The sequence below is a fragment of the Sus scrofa genome, chromosome 1 (assembly GCF_000003025.6).
Source record: "Sus scrofa isolate TJ Tabasco breed Duroc chromosome 1, Sscrofa11.1, whole genome shotgun sequence".
Taxonomy (NCBI): domain Eukaryota; kingdom Metazoa; phylum Chordata; class Mammalia; order Artiodactyla; family Suidae; genus Sus; species Sus scrofa.
The window spans coordinates 8874937-8898488 of NC_010443.5; the positions used below are offsets into that span (position 1 = coordinate 8874937).

The 23552-nt window shown below is 45.5% G+C and overlaps 1 protein-coding gene across 1 annotated transcript in view; it reads right to left on the reverse strand.

Annotated features, from left to right (window-relative positions):
• TULP4 (tubby like protein 4) overlaps nt 1-16660 on the reverse strand; it is a 240786-nt gene extending 224126 nt beyond the window's left edge. The window contains 1 exon segment of the mRNA XM_021086385.1: nt 16532-16660. The gene's annotated coding sequence lies outside the window, so the exon portion shown is untranslated.

Consider the following 23552-nt stretch of genomic DNA (forward strand, 5'->3'; position numbering starts at 1 on the left):
ACATCCTTAAAATATTATTTACAATGAAACCATCTATCCAGTTCTTAGCCAACGCAGATTTCTTAGCTGCAATTTTTTAACCTGAATGATCAAACACTAAGAGAATGACAGAATGTTCACCATTCACAATGGTGGACTGTGTGCGTACGTACACACACACACACACACACACACACACACGAAAGGAAGAAGGAAAGGAAAAGGAGAGTGTCTACTCCATCAGATCCCACGGAGAGATGCTCCTGGCACTTTGTGGATGTACCTGCTTGTCACCAGGGCCTTAACCACTGACTGTTCCTTGCCTGCTCAGCCAATCAAACACGACTCTTCGGAATGTTAAGCTAAGGTTTTCTTTAGCAGAGGCAGCTTTAAATGAACTATATAGCTCACTGTTCTGCCACTCTCCAGTAATGAAACCCTTCAATAGCTCGGCTCTTGCAGCAAAGACCAAAATCCATAAACTTCGGATACAAGGCCCAGCATGAAAAGGGATCTCTCTGACCAAGGCCTCTGCACTTCCTCAGAGAAGCCATCTCTGACCTTCTGACCAGATGAAACCCCACCTTTAGATCCTGTATTTTCATGTTATGAATGAATGAACAAAGGAATGAATGAGGAACTGCGTTTGCATGTCTTTGGGTACAAGTAACATATAATCTCAGCTGAGGTTGCCTTAAACAATATGGAAATTTCACATAAGTCCAAAGGCAGGCAGGTACTAAGATCTAAGCTCTTTCTGCTCTTTTCGTGGTTCTGTCCTCTCCTTTACATCACTTCATGTTAAGACTGCAGCAATATGGCTGTAACAGTTCCAAGCACCACAACCAGACAGGACAGTACTCAGAGGAAAAGGACTCTTTCCCAGTGTTGTTATTTTAAAACTGAGTTTTGCAGAATCTCCTGGCAGACCAGAACTCAGTTTCTTGCTTATCCCGAATAATCACAGATGGTGAATGGGACCAGCATGATTGGCTGAAACGAATCAGGTGGTCCATCCCCAGCAGAGCCCGTGCTGGGGACGGACCACCTTCCCCACATTACATGCAGAGGAGAGTATCTCAGCAAAACCCCAATTCCATTAAGAAGGGAAGAAAGGATGTCAGATATGCACTCAACAGGCCCGGCCAGCTATCAATCTAGGATACACACTCTGGTTGCTCCTAAGAGGAAGCCTCCACTAGCCTCAGCCATGTGCGTCCATGGCAACACCAGCTGGGAGGGGGCCCAGAGCAAACGAGGAACTTCTGGTCAGCTGGTATGGACTCAAGTCCCAAGACTTCCTACATGACTACAGGCAAACCCCTCAAGCTCAGCTTTCTTATGAAATTTAAAAAAAAAAAAAGACCAAATAAAATAGTAGATATGGAAAAAAGGCTTTGTAAAAGCAATGACTATAATTAAAACTCGCAATGGAGGAGTTCCCGTCATGGCTTAGTGGTTAACGAATCTGACTAGGAACCATGAGGTTTCGAGTTAGATCCCTCGCCTCGCTCAGTGGGTTAAGGATCCGGCATTGGTGTGTGTGAGCTGTGGTGTAGGTCGCAGACACAGCTCAGATCCTGCACTGCTGTGGCTCTGGCGTAGGCTGGTGGCTACAGCTCCGATGCGACCCCTAGCCTGGGAAACTCCATATGCCGCAGGTGCGGCCCTAGAAAAGACAAAAAAGACAAAAAAAAAAAAAAAAAACCACCTTGCAATGGAAAAAGTCACAAGCCACCCCCCAAAAAAGGCTGACTTCTGTCTGGCCAAACTGAAGCAGGTATCATCTACTAAAGAATATCTGCGTTAACAACTGTATTTCTATTGATTTACTTGTGACTTGGTTGGAGGCTTTCCAATCAATACGATCTACCAACTCTCCCTAGAAGTTGAGGTGTAACCGACAACTCTACAGGAGAGGCTTAAGGGTCTGAAGAAAACCAAACGAACTCTCGCCGTCTCCTCTGCTTTTTCAGGGCTCCCTCCTTCTCAGGCATGCACAGCAATCATATGCTCACTGCCTTCTAAATGGAAAGGCAGGGGGGTGATGTTTTACGAGTCAGAAAAGGTTAAGAAAGTAAGTGTTTCCAGTTAGGAGAGGGGAGACTGATTTGAATGCACAGGTAGAAGCCAGAGGTGACCCACAAGAAAGCTCTGCCCAGCTCACAGGAACGCATGTGAGTGGCAACGCCTATAGAGAGTAAGTGCAGAGGCATCTGAGGCCTCAGCGCCAGTGCTATTTCCATCAGTCAGCGTGGGCATGGAGCCAGCCAACATGGCTGTGTTCTACCTCATCTCCTGCCCACCCTCCCCACCTCTCACTCCATTCATCTGCCTCCACTCAGGCGGGTGGAGGGGCAAGCGATACACAGAAAGAATAACACCTGCATTCCTCTAGGCCAACCATGTTTCTTCTCATTAGATACAACACACTTCACTCGGGCAAGAAAGTTAGAAGACTGGCCGAGCCTAGCACCATGACGCTGGAGGGTGAGAGCAGTGACACCCTGGGCTCACTCTGAAGTCAAGGAACCTAAAACACTTCCTCACAGTGAGGGCGCCTTTCTCTCCAAGACTTAAAAACCAACAGCAGGTGATTCTGCACTCCAGTCCACGCAAAACAAGAATGAGGTTGCAGCATGAGAGCAGACACTTTAGGAATTACAACAGAGCAACTGGCAGCCTGGACAACGGGAGAGGCCCTTCTATGCCCAGGTGCCCTGAGGTATGGCCACACACGGGCAGAACAGTGTCACTGCTGAGATGCACGCTTCCTAGGGCACGTGTGTCTAGTAAGACTGATGAGAAAGCATATTTTCCATCTAAATTATGTGTGTGTGAAGGAATTCTGGAAACCATAAAGCTGCCTGGTTCCACTCAAGTCAGTGTCGAGAGCACAGCTATACCACAGAGCACACGGCCACGTGTTTGTCTCCTCAAAACCCAGCCCACCCAATGCAACCGCGTGCCCTGGGAAACATCATGAAAACACTGGTGAAATCAGAAAGAAGTCTAGAGTTTAGTTAGTAACAATGCACCAGTGTTGGAGTTCCCGTTGCGGCTCAGCGGTTAATAAATCCGACTAGAATTGTGAGGTTTAGGGTTCGATCCCTAGCCTCCCTCAGTGGGTTAAGGATCCAGCATTGCCATGAGCTGTGGTGTAAGTTGCAGGCTCGGCTTGGCTCCCATGTTGCTGTGGCTGTGGTGTAGGCCAGCGCTACAGCTCTGATTAGACCCCTAGCCTGGGAACCTCCATATACTGCGGATGCGGCCCTAGAAAAGACAAAAAAAAAAGCACAAACAACAAAAGCAAAAATAAATACATAAATTAGATTTTTTTTTTAAATGCACCAATGTAAATTTCTTAGTTCTGACGAATGTTCTGCAATTATGTAGGATGTTAGTATTAGAGGAAGTGGGTAAAGGGTCACGGGAACTCTCTACAGAAAGTATTTCAGTACTTTTTCTATAAATCCAAAATTATTCCAAGATTAAAAGCTTATTTTAAAAAGTCACCTGTCTGCTTAAAAAAAAAAAAGAAGAAGAAGAAGAAGAAGAAAAAGAAAGAAAAAAAGCACTCTATGGGAAAAGACTTCCCAAGCAAATCATCAAAGTAAGAACTATGGGGGAAAAAGTTGATGGACCTGACTACATAGAAAACTTGAACTTTGTCAAAATATGCCATGAACAGAGTTGGAACTGAAAAGAAACTAGGAAGATATTTAAGAGTTTCCTTCGTGGCTCAGTGGTTAACGAATCTGACTAGGAACCATGAGGTTGTGAGTTCGATTCCTGGCCTTGCTCAGTGGGTTAAGGATCCGGCATGGCCGTGAGCTGTGGCGTAGGTCACAGACGTAGCTCGGATCCCGTGTTGCTGTGGCTGTGGTGTAGGCTGGTGGCTACAGCTCCGATTCGACCCCTAACCTGGAAACCTCCATATGCCGAGAGAGCAGCCCTAGAAAAGACAAAAAAACAAAAGAAAATGTTTATAACACACATAAGAACAGGGGTTGATATACATAGCACAGTAAACTTTTTTTTTTTTAATTTAAAAAGGCCACGTGCCTAGGTGCGCCATCTGCTACAAATGCTTTCACACATTGCAAGTCTATACGTCCAAACTCGAACTCAGTCTCATTGAGCCACTGTTCCCCTTCCACCCACTGCCTCTGTCCCCCCATCCCTGGGGGCTCTGCTGCTAGAGGAAGCACGGCTTCAGTACAGCCCTCCCCAAAGCAGCTAACTTCTGTTTAAATTGTTGGACCACTCCTAACCAGTGTCTCCTTCCAGAATCCAGGACTCTTCTTCTTTGTGAGCCCAATGTCAACCTTACCTACTTGGTGTCCATAACAGTGAAAAACAGGTCAAACCACACAGAGTGGGAGTCCTGAGAAAAGATCAAAGTGTGCGAAGACTTCCTAGCTGGAAACAGATTTAAGGAGTTCCCATTACAGGTCAGTGGGTTAAGAACCCGACTAGTATTCATGAGGATGTGGGCTCAATCCCTGGCCTCACTCAGTGGGTTAAGGATCCCAAGTTGCCACAAGCAATGGCATAGGTTACAGATGAGGTTCGGATCTGGTGTTGCTGTGGCTGTGGTGCAGGCTGGTAGCTGCAGCTCTGAACCCTAGCCTGGGAACCTCCATATGCCGAAGTTGAGGCCCTAAAAAGGAAAAAAAAAAAAAAATTCAAATCTCAGCACCAGCCAATGAGAAAAAAAGGAAGCAGAAAAGCAATTACCTCCCTCCTTGAGCCCCTTTTACCTGGATTTCTAGAGGGTCACATATTCAAAGAAAAAGCATCTTTTAAAAATAAAATACAGTTACAACTACCTTAGTAGTTTATATTAGAACCAACCTATCTCAGTAATTTTTTGGTTGTTGTTATTTTAGAAGGGGACCAGAAATCTGAAGAGAGAATATACTTAGAACCAACCTATCTCAGTAATTTTTTGGTTGTTGTTATTTTAGAAGGGGACCAGAAAATCTGAAGAGAGAATATACTTCTTTCAAGATATCCCCATATGCATGTTGTTTATGTCAGAGTTAGAATCATATTAAGAATTAAAATTAGTCAGACTATCACATTAAAATTAAGAAGCAAAAAGAACACTGAAGTTCCAATCTTAAAACAATAGAGAGCTCAGAAAACAAACTATTTTCTCACAAAATAGTGTGAAATCCGCTAGACTAAAAATTCAGGAGCTAAAACCTTGCATCCTGGTTGGTTATCCTCTTCCAATGACCTCAGGTAGATTTTCTGTTGTCCTGCTTCCCCAGAGCCTCCTATGCCACAGACAGTCCACTTCTGAAATAACACTAAGCACTTAAGCCAGAACGTAAGGCCAGGCAGACACAGAATGAAGAGAGGAATTAAACCCAATCTTAACTCATTCAGGACCTAATTTGTAAATGAGTCCAGACTCCCCACATGCCACCTTCTTCAGACACCTCACTTGGGGTCCACTTCACCACTCATTAGCACCAAAGGAGGTTCAACTCAAACCAAATGGGTTAGTCAGTAATCATCTAGTAAAAAGTTTGATGATAACTGACTGAAATCAAGAGGGTGAAGTAGCAGGTTTAAATTGACCTCTAAGAGTTCCCACTGGGGCACAATAGGATCTGCAGCATCTTAGGAGCCCTGGGATGCAGGTTCCAGCCCTGGCCTGCTACAGCCGGCTAAAGATCCAGCGTTGCCACAGCTGTGGCTTAGGTCATGACTGCAGCTCAGGCTCAGGTTTGATCCCTGGCCGGGGAGCTCCATATGCTGCCAGCAGCCATAAATAAATAAACAAACAAACACACCTCCAGTGATAACTGCTGTCTTTCAGGCACAGTGCTCACTCCCTCTTCCACCAAGTCTCATCTCTCTTGCAGACACCAGAAAAACAGCTCAATTCCCTAAAGCCAAGCACAGGCACGTCTCTGTGTCCTGTGAAAGAGGAAAACCAAACACAGGTGAAGGAAGCCCAAGGGTTTCCATTTCTATGGCCATTAATCTGCAAAGAAGACCCCCATTGTTTGCAAATCACAGAAAGCAAAGAAAGGGAAAACAATGTGATATCCCAAGGCTTTCAGAATCAAAAAGGATAGGCCATTTCTGAACCATGGGTCAATCCTGAGACTTCTCTACTTATTCACAATAAATTTATTACATTAAGTTCACGGAAGATTTCAAAGCACCTTATAAAATATTATTGCTTCTACATATACCTCTGTAAAGAAAAGCAGTTTTAGCTTAAGAGGGACCTCTGCTTCCTCTTAAGAGAAACTTAATGTCTCTCTATCACATTTCTTGCACATAAATACACGTTAAAATACAAACCCTATTCACTACACTGCATCACAAGAGTTTTCAAAACAACATTAATTGGTTGATCAAAAACTTAGATAAATCTGGAGTTCCAGTCGTGGCTCAGTGGTTAATGAATCCGACTAGGAACCATGAGGTTGCGGGTTCAATCCCTGACTTGCTCAGTGGGTTAAGGATCCGGCGTTGCTGTGAGCTGTGGTGTAGGCTGCAGACGAGGCTCAGATCCCGCATTGCTGTGGCTATGGCGTAGGCCAGTGGCTACGGCTCCGATGCGACCCCTAGCCTGGGAACCTCCATATGCCGCAGGAGCAGCCCTAGAAAAGGCAAAAAGACAAAAAAACAAAAACAAACAAAAAAAAAAAAAACTTAGGAGTTCCCGTCATGGAGCAGTGGTTAACGAATCCGACTAGGAACCATGAGGTTGCGGGTTCGATCCCTGCACTTGCTCAGTGGGTTAACGATCCGGCGTTGCCGTGAGCTGTGGTGTAGATTGCAGACGCGGTTTGGATCCTGCGTTGCTGTGGCTCTGGCGTAGGCTGGTGGCCACAGCTCTGATTAGACCCCTAGCCTGGGAACCTCCATATGCCACGGGAGCGGCCAAAGAAATAGCAAAAAGACAAAAAAGAAAAAACTTAGATAAATCTATTCCATAGAGCAATGTAATCATGCAGTTTGTTAATGATCCAGAAAAGGTTTGGTAGTGGTTAGTTAGAATTAAACACTGATCTAACTAGATAAAATGGAACTACGGTGATAATTTGAGAATCTCATGTATCAGTACTTTGCTCTCCACGGATGACACAGACCCGGCCGTCAGAGCCATAAGAATGTGAGGAGGAGGGAGATGCAAAATCAAACACAAGAAGGACACCGTAAATCCCAAAAGGCTGGGAACGGATGCTCCAGTAAGCCATAATGGATAGACTCTGGGCAGCACCCCAAACCCACACCACTTAATTTATTCCCAAGTCCCTTAGAATCAAAGCTGGGTAAGGAGTCAAAATAACGTGTGCCACTTACATTCTCACTTCTGCCCAGTATGAAAAGTTACTACCATTGGAATAAGATAAACTATGAGCTTTCTTTTACAGAAAGCTGCTATGTTTATTCCAAGCATTTCAAATACTTCAGAATTTATTTCATCATTCAGATATGAGAAAATTCTAACAGGTTAACTTCCTACACAGGAAACACAGACTGAGTTTCTCACTTCATTGAAAAAGACAGCGAGAAGGGGTCAACCTATTTGCAGGCATTGGAAAATGTGACCCGAGTTGAACCACATTCATCCACCTGGCTGTCCCCACGATCTAATCTCTTTAGACTTCTTTCTCTCAGATAAGTTAAATCCAGATAGAAGTTTTTGAAGGCATTCTTCACTAACACGACAGATGTTAACACATAAACTTTTTGATAATTTAACACTTCTACACAGTTAACTATGACCACCTGAAATGTCAGCTTGGGGCATACAGGGTTTTCATACACAGCATCAGCCTAACTTCTTAGGACGCCTATTTTGATACTCTAAGCACGGGAGCTGAATTTGTCCATCTGGTTTTGTGGCTAAGAAGGTTGTCCGAGGCTTTTAAGAAACTGATTTCTGGGTGAAGATGGTCCTGTACATTCTTTTTTTTTTTTTTTTGTCTTTTTGTTGTTGTTGTTGTTGCTATTTCTTGGGCCGCTCCCGCGGCATATGGAGGTTCCCAGGCTAGGGGTTGAATCGGAGCTGTAGCCACCGGCCTACGCCAGAGCCACAGCAACACGGGATCCAAACCGCGTCTGCAACCTACACCACAGCTCACAGCAACGCCGGATCGTTAACCCACTGAGCAAGGGCAGGGACCGAACCCGCTAGCTCATGGTTCCTAGTCGGATTCGTTAACCACTGCACCACGACGGGAACTCCCTGTACATTCTTAACATACAGGTTACATCAGGCCTGATCAACTTTTCTGGAATATTAAAACTGTCCCGGTACCAACCTCCTCATGGAGGACCTCTGACACCATCATTCGATCAGCGCAGTCATTAACCATGCCATGTGTGTCCCCAGGCCAGTATCCTACACTCTCAAAAAGCCAAAGAGGAAGGAGAGGTACGTAGGGTGACAACAACCTGGTGCTCAACGTATGTTCTTAATTTCCCTTGCCAGAGACTGAAAATTATACACATAAATACACACACACACACACACACACATATACCAGGTCTAACTGTCTCAGAAGTTTACTCTTCCATTTGCTGTTTACAAGAAACAGGACAATGAAATACTCAGGATGAAGTTATGAACCCAATGACATCTGTGTATTTCTAAGTAGAATTTGAAAACACTGAGCAACAGTTTTAGAAAGCAGATACCACAGGGTCTTTAGAACCTAGTGTCCAAACCAGTAACTAGCTGGATCGACATCTGAGACTTAAAAGGTTGAGACTATCATAAAAATTATTCATGAAAAATGGAGTTCCTATTGTGGCTCCATGGTTAACGAACCCGACTAGCATCCATGAGGACGCGGGTTCGGTCCCTGGCCTCCCTCAGTAGGTTAAGGATCCAGCATTGCCGTGAGCTGTGGTATAGGTCACAGACACAGCTCAGATCCCACGATGCTGTGGCTGTGGCATAGGCCAGTGGCCACAGCTCCGATTCGACTCCTAGCCTGGAAACCATGGTCCATGTGCCTTGGGTGAGGCCCTAAAAAAAAGACAAAATAATAATAATTATTATTATTATTCATGAAAAAGGACAACTTCTTACAATTCCCTTGTGGCACAGCGGGTTAAGGATCCAGCACTGTGAGTGCTAAGGCTCAGGTCACTGCTGTGGTGCAGGTCTGATCCCTGGCCCAGGAACTTCTCCATACCATGAGCACACAAGCCACCCCCCTCCAAAAAAAAGCCAAGTTCTTAGGTTTAATCAGACATAAATGGATCTGATACAACAAAAACTTTAAGCCAGCAGCTCTACTATGCTAATTCCAAACTGAGAGAAAATGTCCAAGTATTAAGACTACCCAAAAAAGGAATAGCAGAAATAATAATGAAATAATAATACCTTTATTATACATTTCCAAATTCTTTCATATCCATTAAAGTCTAAATTAAGTCTTTAACTTTTAAAAAGTGATAAATTAATAGCTTACACTGTAGTGTGTGTTATCTTTATCAAAGTTCTTTCACATTCATTCTGACCTTGTGCTTTTGATTAAACATAATAACAGTGAGAAAGATGTTCCAGTAAGTCCGTGTTATCCGCACAGCACCTCGCACACCTACAGAAGAGGTTTTTTCACTCTACAACCTACTACAGCATTACTACTGGAGGCTTTCCATAACCACTACTTTTCAATTCTATTCTTAAAATACTCTTTCTCTCAAGGTGGGTATCCCTGACACCACACAAGTACAAAGACTTTTATTCCTACTTACTGACATCAGAAAAGTTATATTTGATTCTACATTAACCACATTTAAAGGGAAAATAGCATAATTTTTTAAATCCACATATAACCCCAAATTTTAATCCTGACCCATCCTTTTCTATGAAAGCAAGAAATCAAATAGAACTGACCCACTGGTATAGGCCCGAACATGCCAAAAACAGAAGTTAAAGGGAAAAGAAAGCCCAAGTTTATCAGACTTTGCAGTAATTTATGGAGATACAGTAATTAATTCAATGTTTCTGAGCAATGATTTTCTCTAATTTTAACTGAGTGTGTAGTGGGCATATAACTCCTTGTTGTCCTGGAATTCTTCCCTTTCTTTGGTTAAAAGCATATCATCTCGCCTTGTGACTCTTCCATTCTGTACACCTCTGTGGGACTGTCAACTGAGAGCAATCACACACTCACACACACACACACAGCCAAAGGGCAAATTACTTAACAAGGCCAACTATATTCTCTCTCCAGGAAAACTAAATCTTTTTTTTTTTTTTAATGGCCACATCCACAGCATATGGAAGTTCCCAGGCCAGGGGTTGAATCTGAGCCGAAGCTACCAGCCTACACCACAGCTATGGCGATACCGGATCCTTTAAGCCACTGCAATCAAACCTGCACCTCCCCGGCACCCCAAGCTGCTGCAGTTGGATTCTTAACCCACTGCACCACAGAGGGAACCCAGGAAAGCTAAATCTTAAAACAGGAGAATGGAATCAGTTGGTGCCGTCTTTGAGACCATGGCACCTGAAGGAGACTATCATTAGGCGGTTCCTGAAGCCTAGATCCCCAAAGCTCCGATTCTTGGCCTCCAAAGCCCTGATGTTCAGCATTTTCAACCTATGTTATGTTTAAGTGCTATACCTAAAGTTCTGTAATCCACCTTTTTCACTCAATAATATATAATGGGCATCTTTCCAGAGTAGCTACTATAGATCTATGTCATCATTTTCAGTGGCTACATGCAATGAAGGTATCAAAATCTACTTAATCAATTCCTTAAAATTATTTACTATGTGACTGTACACAGTAAATAGTTCTTTACTATATACATATATCTTAACGAACTTTTCCTATTATTTTTTAGGATAAATTCCTAGACATGAACTTGCTAGTTTAAAGGCTTTCAAATCTTGATTTATAATGCATTTGATACATTTTGATACATAATAGTTTAGAACATATTTAGAACAAATGCATCAGTTTATATCTCTGCTGAGACCAAGATCATACATTTCCCTTTATCTTCACAGAACTGGAAATCACTATCAATCATCCTTATTCCCATTCCCAACTGGGCAATGCCCAAATATTAAGACTACCAAGAGAAGGGATACCAGAAGTAACCCTAATAATATACTTTATATCAAGCTTTACCAAACTGTTTCACATCTAGGAAGGCCTAAACTGAGTCCAAATTATACTGCCAATGCAATAAGTGAAAAATGGTGTCTTACTTGGCTCAGGCTATCATTAAAAAATACCATGGTTTAGGGTGGCTTAAACAACAGAAATTTATTTCTCACAATTCTGGAGGCTGAAAACTTCCAGATAAAGATGCCAACAATGTAAATTTCTCTCTGCCTGTAAGTGGCTGCCATCTGGCTGTGCTCATATGACCTCTTCTTCGTACATGGTGGCAGGTGGAGAATGAAGTGCTGTGGAGGGGGCTGGTGAGCCCTGCGGTGTCTGTCTCTTCCTATTAAGGTATTAATCCACCTTGAGGGCTCCGTCCTAACCCTAATTACCTCCCAAAGGCCCCATCTTCAAATATCATCACACTGGGGGTTAGGTCTTCAACCTAAGAATTTGAGGAAGGAGTGACCATTGTGGCACAGCAAAACGAACCTGACTAGTACCCATGTGGATGCAGGTTCTATCCCTGGCCTCACTCAGTGGGTCAAGGATCCAGGGTGGTTGTGGTGTGGCTGTGATTCGACCCCCAGCGTGGGAACTTCCATATGTCACAGGTATGGCCCTAAAAAAAGCAAAAAAAAAAAAATTTTTTTTTTGAGGAAGAACCATTCTATTCATAACAAATGGTATCTTATTCTGCTTTTAATTTCATTTCTTTAATACTAGTAAAACTGAGTATTTTAATATAATTGTTGGTCATTTAGGGTTTTTTTTTTTTTTTCTTTTAAAAAGGGACTGTTCTGGAGTTCCCATCTTGGTTCAGTGATGAACGAACCTGACTAGTAACCATGAGGTTGCAGGTTCAATCCCTGGCCTCAATCAGTGGGTTAAGAACCTGGTGTTGCTATGAGCTGTGGTGTAGGTTGCAGACACAGCTCAGATCCTGCGCTGCTGTGGCTGTGGCACAGGCTGGCAGCTATAGCTCCGATTAGACCCCTAGCCTTGGAAAATCCATATGCTGTGGGAATGGCCCTTAAAAAAAAAGACAAAAAAATAAAATAAATAAAATAAAAATGGTCTGTTCTGATTCCAAACCTGGAATAGGATGGTTACAGGATGAGCCCTGACCATCTCATTATACCAGAAAGCAAGGAAACTACAAGAGGTTAGTGTGTCCTAAGGACTCAGAGTGAATCTGAATAAGCCTATATGCCCAAAGATAGGGCAATTTGAGCATCAAAAGGACAATAACTGAAATGGACTAAAACACATAATATATGCTAAAATAGAGAAGTTCATAAAGATACTCAAAAAAAAAAAAAAAAAAAAAGGAAGGTCCCTCCTCCACCACCACTGACGGATGCTAGGGAGACAACAAAACAACTAACTCATGATGTTGCAAAGTGGTAAGGAGAAATAAACATTCCTATATAATCTGTACCTCAGGGTGAGCCCTTTATTGCTCTTCCATACAGCAAAACATACCATCATTATAACATTAGCTGGGAAACAAAAACATCATCTGTACCAGCTGCAAATTTCAGAAGGATGTACTATATTTCACTAACCATGTGGAAGGGAAATTACAGGATCCAGCAAGGCTATAACACGTTTTATTTAGGTACTGTGCATTAAATAACTCATTCGATTTTCCATTTTAATTAAACAAAGGAATCTAAATTTCCAGTGAGTGTGCTGGACCATCATGAGGTTACCTTGGCTGCTGACACTTAGTGTGTTTAACTTAGAACATTTATAAACAAAATATAACATGTACATATTCAGCCTTAAAAAGGAAACAAATTCTGATACATGCTAGAATATGGATGAACCTTAAAAACATTATGCTTAGTGAAGTAAGGAAGACACAAAAGGACAAATACTGTATGACTGCACTGGTATGAGACCTAAGCAGTCAACCTCAGAGTAGAAGGGTGATTGTCAGGAGCGGGAAGTGGGGGAGAAGGGGAGGGGAAGTTAGTGTTTAATGGATACAAAGTTTCGGTTCAGGGAGATGAAAAAGTTCTGGAGATGAATGGTGGTGATGATAGCACCACAATGTGAACATACTTCATGCCATTGAACTGTCCACTTTAAATGGTTGACATGGCACGTATCCATGTATGTATAACTGGGTCACCTTGCTGTACAGCAGAAAACTGACAGAACACTGTAAACCAGCTATAATGGAAAAAATAAAAATCATTATAAAAAAATAAATTTTTTAGGAGTTCCCGTCGTGGCGCAGTGGTTAACGAATCCGACTAGGAACCATGAGGTTTTGGGTTCGATCCCTGGCCTTGCTCAGTGGGTTAAGGATCCGGCATTGCCATGAGCTGTGGTGTAGGTCGCAGAAGGGGCTCGGAACCCGCCTTGCTGTGGCTCTGGCATAGGCCGACGGCTACAGCTCCAATTTGACCCCTAGCCTGGGAACCTCCATATGCCATGAGAGCGGCTCTAGAAAAGGCAGAAAGACAAAAAAAAAAAATAAAATAAATAATTTTTTTAAAAAGTATAAAAAAATAAAAAATAAAAAAATACAATGGTCAAAAAAAAAAAAAAACAGGAGTTCCCGTCGTGGCTCAGTGGTTAATGAAGCCAACTAGGAACCATGAGGTTGCAGGTTCTCTCCCTGGGCTTGCTCAGTGGGTTAAGGATCCGCGTTGCCGTGAGCTGTGGTATAGGTTGCAGACGCGGCTCGGATCCCGCGCTGCTGCGGCTCTGGCGTAGGCCGGTGGCTACAGCTCCGATTCAACCCCTAGCCTGGGAACCTCCATGTGCCACGGGAGCAGCTCTAGAAAAGACAAAAAAAAAAAAAAAAAAAAAAAAAAATACAATGGTTAACACGGTAAAGTTTATGTTATGTATATTTTAACATAAAAAACTTATTAAAAACTAGTGGACTAAACTAGCATCCCAATGAAATTAAAAGAAATTTGACATTTCAATTACACACTTCTTGCAGTCTCAGCAAACGTACAATGTGGGGAAGGCTTTTGGTAATACTGAGGGGCTTTCACAAGGTCCTAAATAGGAACCAATGCAATAACTAAACCAAGACATTTCCTAACAGAAGTTTTAATGCATTTGATAAATCACATGCACAGTGGGGTCACTCTATCTTCAGTCTTTCTCTATCCACAGAAGAGAACAGGGAAGAGACTGCACTAATATTGTAAATGAAGTGAAACAGATGAAGAACCATGTCCTGGGTTTGCCCCGCACAGGGTAGGTACTCAACAAATATTCCTAAAGTTCGGATGCCCCGTGAATTGGTAATAAGACCAAAAGACAACTGGGCTTCACATTCTGGCAAGAGGACCCCGAAAGACAGCAGAAACGCAGCCCAAGGAAGGCGGCTGTCTCTTTCCTGCTCTTTCGCTACTGAGGATCTCAGCATCAACGTGGATGGCTCAATATAACGTTGGATGGTTTCATGAACTACATATCCCCTTATGAGTTAAAACTGTTTTCCATTCAGAGTTTTGTGGGGGTTTTTGGTTTGTTTTTTTGGAGGGGGGAGTGTGAATAAGCAAACTGCCACTCTTACAATGCCATACGAAAACTAGAAAGTTCAATGACACATCTTTTTTAAATGAAGAAGTCAGTTTTAAAATATACAATAGTAAATATATCACTATTTCTCAGGCACAGGAAGTAATCCTGGCTTTCTACTCTTCCATGGTAGAAAGCTCCCTTGTGTTAAAAAAAAAAATTTTTTCCCTGAAAGATCCCTCTAACTCAGTACTGCAAACTTCCAACTCTAGAGGTCAACACCACCTCCCCCATCACGTGAAAACACTGCTACTTTCACAGCCCTGACTAAAATAGAGCACTTAACATTCTCAAAGGAAATTCACATCCTCTAACTCTGCCACACGATGAAGCACTACGCTTTAAATTAAGGAACTAAACACTAGATTTAGGTATCCACAAGGTATTCATACACTCACTTCCACAACAGCGAACTCTCAAGAAATAAGGAGGGAAGCCAGAGATCTTCCCTGCCTGAGTGTGGCTATGGCTGTGCAAGGTTAAGATCAGATTCCAAACACCCCCCACCCCACCCCCCACAGGCGCCAGGAGCCCAGGCGGTTGCCTCTGGCTTCCAGTGTGGCTGTGGGTAAGGTGTCCTGTCGCTTCACATCCATCACCACCCCAAAGCCCGGCAATCAGCGCTGAGCGCCTGGGATAAGCACCCTCAGGAGCACAGCGCCCTGCCTGCAAGAACTAAACTCCAAGAAATACAAGTCTGAGACACAAGGAGACAGGCACAAAGAAAGGGACCCCCAAATGAAATTCTACATTCTTCAAAACCTTAGAAATAAATTACTGTGCTTTTTAAAGAAACTGCCTACTGGGTACCCCTTAAGGTGCTGAACTACGGCAAAATACAAAGAGGAAAGCCCCGGGTACAGGGGGAAGAGCTCCCTGCACAGGGAGCTGACTGCCCACTAGGAGGAAAGTGTTACTAGACTTTCTGATCTCCGTAGCGATTTAGCAGGTAAGCCACACTCATCCCCGACAGGACTGTGTCACCTTCATCTCCTTTCAGCTAGATGGCCCTCACCTTTCCAACCTTGAGGTGGTGGGACCAGAAAAAGTAGACACCTCTCCACTAATTGCCCAGGCGGGTCAAACTTCAGAAGCAGCATCATGCACTTTGTTTTGAAGCGCAGGGAAAAGAGGAAGGGTTGGTATTCTGGGCGGAATCCCTGTGATTTGCCAGAGGAAACAGCACAGACCAGACAGCAGAAGCGCCAGCATTTCCATGCAGCTGCCACGACAGGTGACCGGGCCGCTTTGCAGACACCCCGCTCGCTCGGGGGTTCACGGAGGTGGGGCGGCAGGAAGGGGAAGGAGGGAGGGGGACAGCGTGGAGGACGAGAAGGTGGGCAGAGGCCGGGAGGGAAATCCACTCCATCCAGACGCCGGGGAGGAAGAGGAGGAGCACGGTCTCCCCGGGGAAACCGTTTTAAGGGATTCTCTGTCTCCACAATTAAGAAAAAAAATGGCTCCAAGCCAAACGCCTCCTGATTTACACACACACACACACATACACGCGCGCGCACACCAAGCTCTCTTTCGCCCCATTTTCTCAGACACTGAAACAAAAGGCTAAAGCCGCTAAACGGCAGCAAGCGCCGCCCGGAGCCCGGGTGTCGGCCACCGTCTCCCCACCGCGCCCTCGGGAGAGCCCACCCGAGGGGGCCCGCCCGCCGCCCCCCGCCCAGCCCGGGGCCGCCCGACCCGCCGCCGCCCGCGCCAGAAGAGGGGCCTGGCCGGGACCGGGGGCCCGAGCGCCCGCCCCGAGGGGACAGGCGCCCGGCCCGGCTCCGGAGGGCGCTCCGGCCGGCGGTCTGGCCCGCCGCCTGCTCCCCCGGGAGGGCGGCAGCGCCCGCGCCGGGGCGGCGATGACAACGACCCCGCGCCCACCTCACCTCTCGGGGCCGGTGGCGGCGGCCCCGCGCTCCTCCGCGCCTCTCCGCCTCCAGCAGCCCCGCGCCTCCGCCGCCGCCTCCGCCACAGCCGCCGCCGCCGCCTACCCCAGCGTCTCCGCCGAGTCTCCGCCTCCCTCGGCCGCCGCCGCCGCCGCCGCCGCCGTTGGGCCCGGCTCCGCGCCACGTGACCGCGCCACGTGACCCGGCGCGGCTGGCAGGCGCCTCCCCAGCCGGCCTCGCGCCCTCGCGCCCTCGCACCCCCGGGGACCCGCGCCTCGGCGGCTGACGCCCGTTGGCTCCCGACCGGCGGCGCGGCCTCCGCCCCCCTCGCCCTGCGCTCCGCCGCGGCGCGAGCGGCTCCCCGGCTGGCCACCTGCCTGCTTCCCCGCGCGACACCGCCAAGCCAGCAGCTCCTCGAGCCGCGCACGCTCACGAGCACTCACTCACTCCCGCACACTCGCGCGCGCCCCGTCGGAACCACCCACCCGCTCTCACGCACGTGTGAACACACATCCCGCCGTCCTCGTCCCTGCGGGCAAGTGCACGGTCTGAACACAGTGAAAGCAATTAGTAACTAGCCCGGTCTGGCCCCGCTCCCTCCAGGAAGCCTCCCTACCGGGTAAGGTAACGGCCGCCTGTGTGCGGCCCGAACTTGGCCTGAGCCGGAAGTCGGCATCACCCCGTCTGAAGTTGAAAGCCGCTAGAAAGCGCTCGTTTGCTTGCACGGCGAAGCACCGTATCCATGAAGACCCTCGTTGAAGTGTTTTTGATGGTGATGCTGTCAGATATAGTATCTCTTTTTCAGTTGATCTTATGGAGAAAAGACTGGACAGCCTCATTTTAACTCAGAGAAAAAGCATTCACAGCCTTTTCCCCGCTGTTAAATTGATGTCATGCTAGGAATGGAAACAATGCATCTGTCCCTCAGGTGCACAGATATAGCGCTGCTGATTGTGACTGTTCACGTGTGTGTAGATTTTTTAAAAGAGGCAGAGCAATACCTTTCTTCCTTGATTTGAGGCATAACATACCCTATATAGAGTAGAGCGGCCAATCTTTACAAGCATTCCTTTTTTCTGTTTTGCCTATTTGCCAAAATTTTTGAATCAGCTTCAGCTTCGGATTTAAGAATTCAGGCTTCTGTGAATCTCTGGTTGTCAGAAAGAAAAGAATTAGACTAGAGTCTTTAAATTCTGAATTCCATGACTATTTCTACAATTTCAAATGTTGGCAAGCACTGCCTAGATTTTTCAATTTTTAAAAAATTAATTTTTAGGAGCTCCCGTCACGGCGCAGCAATTAAGGAATCTGACTAGAACCATGAGGTTGCGTGTTCCATCCCTGGCCTCACTCAGTGGGCTAAGGATCCGGCATTGCTGTGACCTGTGGTGTAGGTCGCAGACAGGGCTCAGATCTAGCGTTGCTGTGGCTGTGGTGTAGGCCAGCAGCTCTAGCTCTGATTCAACCCCTAGCCTGGGAACCTCCATGTGCCGCGGGTGCAGCCCTAAAAAGCAAAAAAAAAAAAAAAAAAAAAAATTAATTTTTAAAAGACAATATTTGACTCAGGTACTTATGCACATAAGAATAATGTGTTTAGTAGAAGTATTAATATCAGCATATTGAATCACATTTTATTTTAAACATCCCTAAAATTAAATTTGAAACCTTTCAGAAATAAAACTACATTGAAGTCTTAGGGTACCTTAAACATAAAAGATAATCCTGGAGTTCCCATTGTGGTCAGTGGTTAATGAACCCCACTAGCATCCATGAGGATTCGGGTTCAATCCCTGGGCCCACTTGGTGGGTTAAGGATCCAGCGTTGCCATGAGCTGTGGTGTAGGTCGCAGACGTGGCTCAGATCCAGCATTGCTGTGGCTCTGGCGTGGCCATCGTTATAGCTTGGATTTGACTCCTAGCTTGGGAATCTCCATATGCCTCGGGTGTGGCCCTAAAAAGACAAAAAATAATAATAATAATAATCCGCACTCAATTTAATGTAATGAGCATTATGCTTTTAACTGAGGGCTCAATATTATGCCAAAGACTGTGGGGGAAGCAAAGCAAAGGATGTATACAATATGGCCCTCACCCTCATAAATGTACAACCTCTAAACAGAATTGCTTTAAAATATATACATAACATTTTTTAACAGTCTCTCTTTTACACACATACATTAACTGGGATCAGCAATCAAGACCTGAAGAAATTTTGAAAAAAACTGACCCTAACTGTTAGACCTTAAAAAAGTTAGTAAAAGGATGAAAGACGAAAATAGGCAGTTGTGAGTTCTTGCTTTGGGGCAGTGGGTTAAGAATCCCCCCTGCAGCAGCCTGGATCACTGTGGAGGTATGGGTTCAATCCCCAGCCCAGTGCAGTGGGTTAAAAGATCCAGCGTTGACATGGGTATGGCTTAGATTTAATCCCCGACCCGGGAACTTCTGTGTGCCGCAGGTGTGGCCTTAAAAAAATAAGTAAAATATTTGTCTTTAAATCAACTATATTTCAATAAAACTTTTTTTTTTTTTGGTCTTTTTGCCATTTCTTGGGCTGCTCCCACGACATATGGAGGTTCCCAGGCTAGGGGTCCAATCAGAGCTGTAGCCGCCGGCCTACGCCAGAGCCACAGCAATGCGGGATCTGAGCCGTGTCTGCAGTCTACACCACAGCTCATGCCAGATCCTTAACCCACTGAGCAAGGGCAGGGATCGAACTCACAACCTCATGGTTCCTAGTCAGATTCGTTAACCACTAAGCCATGATAGGAACTCCAATAAAACTTTTTTAAAAAGAAAGAAAATATGCAGTTAAATGTAATGGATTAACAGCATAAAAATGATTTAACAATCACCAATAAGACTGAACATTGTAAGTGTTCTTTCTTCTCCAAAATGAAAGAAATATGTATTAACCTAGAAACCACTCTTCTCCTAATATCATAGTTTTCCTTATGGCTCACCTGTACAAACTCTCTTTGATTGAAGCATCGTTGGCCGCACACACAGCCAACTCTCAGCAACATTACAAAGGCTCTCAGGTCTGTCTTCCGCGGCTGCAAATATTTTCATTGAAGTCCGCTTCTACCACTTAGAAACAAATGATAATAAGAACAACATGCCTCACATTGTTTCTTTAACAATCTGTTCAAATAACAATATCTCCCTCACAGGGCTGCTGAAAGAATTAAATGAAATAATTTCTGTAAGGGCTTAGTAAAGTGCCCGATACATGATAGGTACTCAACCAAAAATAATAGCTCAGGTTTATTAAATGTTTGTCACAGGCCAAACACTGTGTCTTGTTTCTTTCTTTTCTTTTTTCCACTGTACAGCATGGGACCAAGTTACACATACATGTAGACATAATTTTTCTCCCGTTGTTGTGTTGCCGTGTAAGTGTCTAGACATAGTTCTCAATGCTACCTTGTTTCTTCTTTTTGCTGTTCTTTCTGTTCCCTGTTACTCCTGGTGGCTGCCCTTCATCCCCCACACTGCCTCCACCAACTGCTTCCCTAGCCCCTCTCTCTGCCTTTGCGGCTGAAAATAGTTTCCTTAAGACATGTTAACTTGAAGACTCCTTTACAGAAACCTGTTGAATTAGTGATGAATTGGCATTTTAAACTTTCACAAAATCTAATCATGAAGTGAAAATGATTGCTTGTTACTTAGAAATCTGAGGCAATGGGGGGGGCATTAAGAAGGAGATTTAAGAGCCCCTGTTGTGGCTCAGCGGTGGCGAACACAACTAGTATCCATGAGGACTCAGTTTCAATCCCTACTCCACTCAGTGGGTTAAGGATCCGGCATTGTGAGCTGTGGCGTAGGTCACAGAAGCGGCTTGGATCTGGCTTTGCTATGGCTGTGGTGTAGGCCGGCAGCTGTGTCTCCAATTCATCCCTAACCAGGAACTTTCCATCTTTCCATAAGCCTCGGGTGTGGCCCTAAAAAGATAAAGAAAAGAAGAAGAAGGAGATTTAGCCCTCTGCACCCTTCCACTGGCCTTTGAAGTGCCACTGGTCCGACAATTTTCATTTTGTTCTGTTTAAAGTACTTTCAAAGGAGTTCCTGGCCTTGCTCAGTGGGTTAAGGATCCCTCATTGCCGCAAGCTTTGGACTCGGCTCAGATCTGGCGTTGCTGTGGCTGTGGTGTAGGCCATCAGCAGTCCCTCTGAATCGATTCCTACCCTGGGAACTTCCATATGCCACAGGTACGGCCCTGAAAATAAAATAAAAATAAATAATTTTAAAAATTAGAAATTTGGGAGTACCTGGTGGCCTAGCAGCCAAGGATCCAGCATTCTTGCTGCTGTGGTGTGGTTCCCTGGCCTGGGAACCTCCACATGCCATGGTGTGGCCAAAAAAAAATTAGAAAATTTGGCAACACATTTGAAGAAATTAAACCAATCCACAATCACTGTTGAATGATAATTACTAGAAGAAAGTGTCTCTCACATGACATTCATGATTGTGACTCTACTTACCGGCTGTCATTTAGTTCAAGGTTCAAGTTTGAAATGAACTTTTTTTTTGGCCGCAACTGAGGCATATGGAAGTTCCTGGGCCAGGGATCAAATCCGAGCCACGGGTGCAACCTATGCAACAGTTGTGCCAAGGCCAGGTTCCTAACCCCCTGTGCTACAGCAGGAACTCTGAGCCGAACTTCTTACATCCTGAACAAGTTTCCAAAAGTTCTGAGAGATGTGCGACCTTTTTTTTGAAAGTAATACCATACCTGTATCTTCCTTGAATCACACAGTGAGCTCAGAGCTCAAAGTGGATCTGATAGGCATCGTGGTATTGCTATGACAACGAGGTGGTGATGTAATATTTCACACTCATTGACATCTGGCTATGCACCTGTGAAGGATGTGGGGCTGGCACAGAAGCTGGGTACCACTGTATATGCCAAGGCTGGGCCCGAAGACACAAGGATCAGAAATTCCAGCTGAGTGCCTGGCCGGGTTGCTGTGCTCTTCTCTTAAGGCCTCTTTCCCTAACATCCAGCAACCTAGTCCCGTCTCCCCGCCCTCCTGGCCATGACATAATTCAGAGCCCAAAGTGTCTGCTGACTCAAGCCCTTCAGCCCCCAAGACATTCAGCCCAGGCAATGGGAAACGGGATCCTGGATAGAGGGAGAGAGAAAATGTCCATGGCAAAGGAACTAGAGCTTTTGCAGAATGAGATGCAAGCCTTTTGTCTTCCAGTATGTCCGGAGAACCAAGACCGCCAGCGCCAGCTTAGGCTTCACGAGGAAATCCAGCCCTGAGGGCAAGGGAGGCAAAACCGGTGGTCCACTGCGCGCTGTGTAGCCAGCCCATCCCGGCTTTTCTCTCTGGATCCCACCAGTCACATTTTGAGAAGAGCGCTGATACGTGGTAGCACCTCTGACGGGTGACCAGGATGCTAAGGGCTCTCGAGGCTGTATGATAATGTTAGCTTTATAAAGAGCTGTGGAAGAAAAGAGGAACGTTTAACCTGAAAAGAAACAGGCTTGGAAGACGATGACCGCGTGGCGGGAGTACTAGACCTGGTTCATTATTGTTTGAGGTGCTACTTTGGACCAAATACGGTTCCCATCAAGAACCGGTGTGCAGTTCACGGAGGCAGGATTTGGTTCAGGTAAGGAAGAGCCTTCGAGTAGGATGGTCCTTCGGGGAAGTGGCAGCCTTTGTAAAGTAGCCTTTGACTCTGGCGAGCTGGGCTGGGCGCTCCGGAATCAACGGCCAGCTGTCCTCTTCTCTCAGCCTTGCAGCCTGGAGCCTCCGCTCAGCTCACGGCTTCCGCTGCCCCATCCTGCCACGTGCTCGGGGGCAAAGGTCACACCTGACCTGAAGGTTAGCACCGAAAGTGCTGCTCGGCTTACTCTGGAAACGTAAGAATGAGAAATAGGAGGAAATGGTTTTTATTTTATTTATTTAGTTTTTGTCTTTTTAGGGCCACACCCACAGCCTATGGAGGTCCCCAAGCTAGGGGTCGATCGAAGCTACAGCCGCCGGCCTACACCACAGCCACAGCAACACCAGATCCAATTCGGGTCTGCGACCTACACCACAGCTCATGGCAATGCCGGATCCTTAACCCACTGAGTGAGGCCGGGGATCGAACCCGCAAACTTATGGTTCCTAGTCGGATATTCATTTCCACTGCACCATGATGGGAACTCCAAGGAAATGGTTTTTAAAAAGGAAAGAGAGAGAGTATTTAGCATCACCTCCCTCCCGGTATCTAGAAGAAAGGAGGCGAGCAGGCTGCCTTGCTTGCCGGCACTTGAGGCTTCATTCTCCTCACTCCCAACCCTTTCAGTCCCAAGGGGCATCCTTCAGGGATCCCTGAATTTTGACCAAACCCTGACCGAGTAGCAATTTTTTTCTTGATGCATAGGAGTCAACGGTCTTCTAGAAGGCCCCAAAGTGGCTTTAGCTAAGCAAGTGTTCAGGCAAGCAGGCGTCATTATCTTGGGCAAACATACTTTTTTCTGGCGTGTCCTAAACTTGCCTCACCTCTTGACATGCAGAATTGGTCTCTGGGAAGGAGCAGCAGGTGATTTGAGATCCGAAACATAATACAGCAAAAATGACTTTCCTTAAACAGCAAACACCAGAGTTCCCAATGTGGGTCAGTAGGTTATGAACCTGACTAGTATCCGTGAGGATGTGGGTTCAATCCCTGGCCCTGTTCACTGGGTTAAGGATCCAGTGTTGGTGTAGGTCGCAGATGCCGCTCAGATCTGGTGTTGCTGTGGCTGCGGTGTAGGTCGGCAGCTGCAACTCTGATTCGACCCCTAGCCTGGGAACTTCCATATGTTGCAAGTGTGGTCCTAAAAAGCAAATAGATATAGACATATAAATATATATATATATATACATACATACACATATGTGTGTGTGTGTGTGTGTGTGTGTGTGTGTATTCATACCAACCTACTGTCAAGAATACTTCACTTGACTCAGCTGTGTGAAAGTGAACTGCAAGCAGGGGGTGGCTTGGCTGCATGCAATTCTGGACCTCAGCGGACTTGTTA